Below are 4350 nucleotides of genomic sequence, written 5' to 3' on the forward strand. Positions count from 1 at the left end.
ATGATTATTATTTTTACGACCGCCACGGTCGACTGCGTAGGTTTCTAGGTCGTGCTTAGATTGTGGTTTAGTAAAAAGGCTACAACTTTCTCATCCGATCTTAGAATGGGGTGGTCTAAGATTTGTTGGAAAGCTGTTGAAGAGACCTATAACTTTGTTATTTTACACTTTTCTAGATTTGTTGGCCTTCTTGTTTTGATGGTGATTTTACAAACAATTTACTACTAATGTTGTTTGTCTAGTGTTTGTGCATTCCTATGTATTGTAGACAAACAACGTAGTTGGAGGATGGATGGATTGCGCCATAACGACGATATCAAATGGAGGTTGGCGGAATTATGGAGTGAAGCATCGTACAATTCAAGTTCAAGATCCAAGTTTAGCTTCATCCGCAACGTGTACCAAGTTGAGCTACAATGAAGATCAAGATCATTGCTTGGGTATATTTAGTATAGGTTTATATCATGTGTGTTAATTCTATAAGCTCAAACATACACACACATATATATTTGTGATTTTCGTAACTATAAGTGTTTTTATGCAAAATAAGTTTTGGACTATATTTACATCATAAACAACTTTTATTATGTCCATATAAATATTCCATAAGTTTTCAAAACTTGTTTTGAGTCAAAAATAACAATCACATGTTTTTCATATATACGTCTTTTAGTGCTTTTGCAGAATACAGTGTTTTTCACAAATTATAAATGCAAATTGAGAAATTCTTTTTCTAACATGTTTGTTTTCATGTTTACAAACATTTCTCAAAGTTTCATCAAGTTTGGAATTGATTTGTTATGTTTAAGGGAATTTACAAAATCATAATTTTCATTCGTGCATGTTCGTGCATGTTTTACAAAATAGATGAGTTTTCATAAATGGAAAATGATATTCAATAAATTCTTTCTTTGACATCTTTATCTCCATGTTTAGAAACTTCCCTCAAAATTTTACTATTTTTGAAGTTGATTTACTGTGCCTAATTGATTTTACAAAATCGTGTATAACAGCAGATTTTCAGAAACTGTATTTTTGTGTTCAAACATTTATTTCTCTCAACTGGGAAAAGATGTTTCAGAAATTCTTTCTCTGACATGTTATTCTACATGTATAAAACATTCCCACAATATTTCATAATTTTTGGAGGTCATTTACTATTTTAAATTGATTTTACAAAACAGCTGCGCACTGCTACAGTAATCCGGTCGACCGGACCGGTCGACCGGAAATGTCTCTGGACGTTGGTTACTGTAGCTAACGGCTATAATTCTCAGATTTTGATATATCCGTTTTTTTGTCTTTTTGCTTAGTTTTTTTGGGTTTTTGGGCTTGTTTCATGAGCCTATATATACCCCATGCCCTCATACTTCTAAGGGCACTCAAGAAATGTTTTAAACAAGTTTAAAGAGTTTTAAACAAGGGTTTAAGTGTGTTAGTGTTTGTTTTGGTTTATGAAGAAGTTTTCACAAGTGGAGGAGATCATCTTCTTGTTTGGGCTCCAATCTCCATCTCTCCATCTTGTCATCTATTGGAGAAGTTTTCTAAACTCTATCTAGCTTTGTACACCGAGAGAAGTGTGTGGTGAGAGACGGGGTCGAATCCAAGAGGAGTGGCGTCGGTTGACGTGCCTAGGGAGAAGTTGTAACCGAGCACTTGAGGAGGAGGACACATGCTAGGACCAACACTTAGTGTGTGAGGTGTGATTGCATAGTGATTGTATTGTGAGGTGTAAACGTTGTTCGGGTGAACGTAGAAAACCCGGTTGTGATAGTGGAGATCTCCTCGAGGTGAGGAGCGGGGACGTAGGTCGTGGGGACCGAACCTCGTAAACATATCCTTTGTTTGTGATTGCATTGGCGCACTTGTTTTCATGTTCATATCTTACATCGTCATTGTGTATTGCTTATTGATCATTTTGCCCTATCACATTTGTAGTTAAATTGTTTACCCCTTGTGTTAGTTTCATATCCTTGCATATATCATAGGATATATCTCTTTGTTGTTCATATTGCTTATCCTAGCTTATATATAGTTGTTATATTTCATACTTGCTAGGATAACTTATTAATTAATTTTTAATTGGTATTTAATCGGATTAGATTAGCATAAGACCCTAATCACCCCCCTCTAGGGTCTAACAGACAATTCAGATTTAGATTCTTCAAGCTACTCTTGCTCAGTACTACCATCAGTTTGTTATACCGATTCTACGAAGTTGATGTTGGATTCAGGTACTTCATACCACATTTGTCCTAGGAGGGATTGATTCACCAGCTTTGAGGAGTTGAAAAGAGGGGATATCGTACTCATGGATAATGATCATGAATGTCCTATTTGTAGTATTAGAATAGTTTGGATCAGAATGTGTGATAGAGGTGACTAGGGAGTTGAAGAAAGTGAGATTTGTTCCGCAGTTGACGAAGGACATCATTTCACTTGGGATTTTAGAGGTAGCAGGCTATCGGGTGATCCTGGAGAATGTATCTCTAAAAGTCACAATAGGGTCCATGATTATGATGAAGGGTGTCAGGAAAAATATTTTGTATTATTTAATTGGGAGCACGGTGACAGGTGGAGCGCTAATGACTTCTATTGATTCGGCTAGACTGTGACGTTTGAGGAGTCTGGGACATTCGAGTGTTGACTCCATGCATGGATTGGTGAGAGGCGCTTTGACCTGCAGATTGAAGACCTGTGAACATATTGGTGTGAGCAAAAAGACCGGGGTAAAGTTTGGAACTTCTATTTACCGAGCTAAGGCTTTCTAGATGATGTTCTCATAGGCGTTTAAGGGCCTTCCAAGGAGGCATCATTGGGAGGTAATAGGTATTTGGTTTTCTTTGTTGATGACTATTCTAGACATGTTTAGGTTGCAACCAAGTCCCATTTAAGTGAAGTCCTAGTAGTCAACAACTGGTGGAATAAGTGTATAGAGACCTAAACAGACAGAAAGGATAGAGTACTCCATTTTGATTTTGGTGGGAAGTACAAGAGGGATCCATTTCTGCATTTGTACCGAGCTTAAGGCAGCTTGAGACGCTTCATTGGAAAGGAAATATTGGGGCAATGAGATGAGGTGGAAAATTTGATGAGTTGTTACTTGCTGGAGAAGGATCAGTGTTTGGTGTCAAGCAGCAGTTTGAAGAAGAGTTTTGGTACTGAGGCTTTGACATATTCGAGCTATCTTATTCATAGATTGACGTCTGCTGTGATTGGAGTATTTGGGTCTATTAGAGCTACTTCAGATTTTGGTTTGCTTTAGATATTTGTGTTCCCAACATATTGTCACATCAAGGATGTGAAATTTAATCTGAGTGCACATTTGGAATTCAAAGACATGTTTGGCTACAAGTTATGGGACTCTATTTTCAAGAAGATTGTTCTGAGCAGTAATGTCATGTTTGACTCTTAGCAGGTGGAGAGTATTGGTTAGATCAGAGATATATCGTAGCAGGTGAAGAATGATGCTATTTCATGTTGTGTGAAGATTACTCCACGTTCTCTAGATCATTATGCATCGTTTGGGATTCCATCTGAGATAACACAGATTGGGGATCATGTTGGTATTGATACAAATGGTGCGTTTGTTTATTCGAGTGCAGTAGGTGGACACAATTCAGATTGAGCTATGGTCGTTGGTTCACCTCAGGTGGAGGTGTTTGGTAATTTTGTTTCTTCTACATATAGGATTGAGGTGTTAAGCTCCAAGACAAATTTGGTGTGGAGAGATGCAAGTTTGGAAGAGAGTTTATCTTTTCACTTTGAGGCCATTAGGTGTGTTATCAGCTGTAGTTTTGTTGGTGATGATCGTGAAATTGGTGAAGGGTTGAGAATCCTTCCAGTTGATTGAGGGTCTTTGGAGACCATTTGGGTGAACTATGTGAGGCTTGATTCTTTGGGCAAGAGGATACGTAGGCAGTCATTTTGATGCAACTGGTTGGATGAGTTGATACCGACATTTAGAGTTTGTTCGCATTCTCATTTGGTTCAATTTGTTATGGATTGAGTCCGTTGTCGTGGATTGATTCCACTTCGTACTGGAAGCAACAAGTGGGACGTTTGGTTTGATTGGTGTCAGATTAGTTTTGGAAAAACTTCGCTGAGGTGGAGAATTATAGAAACGGCAAAAACAGTTGAGAAAAATAAGAAAAACAAGAAAAACAACGCAGAAATCATTTTTGGTGCTGTTCGGTCAACCGTGAGACAAGTGGCGGTCGACCGGAAACGTGCACGACTTGGTATAGGTTTTGGATTTTTGGTCGGTCGACCGCAACGATTTCGGCGATCGACCGTCAAACCCTATAATCGATTTTTAGTTTGTCTTTCTGGTCGGTTGACCACGACGAT

The sequence above is a fragment of the Asparagus officinalis genome, chromosome 8 (genome assembly GCF_001876935.1).
Source record: "Asparagus officinalis chromosome 8, Aspof.V1, whole genome shotgun sequence".
Classification (NCBI taxonomy): Eukaryota; Viridiplantae; Streptophyta; class Magnoliopsida; order Asparagales; family Asparagaceae; genus Asparagus; species Asparagus officinalis.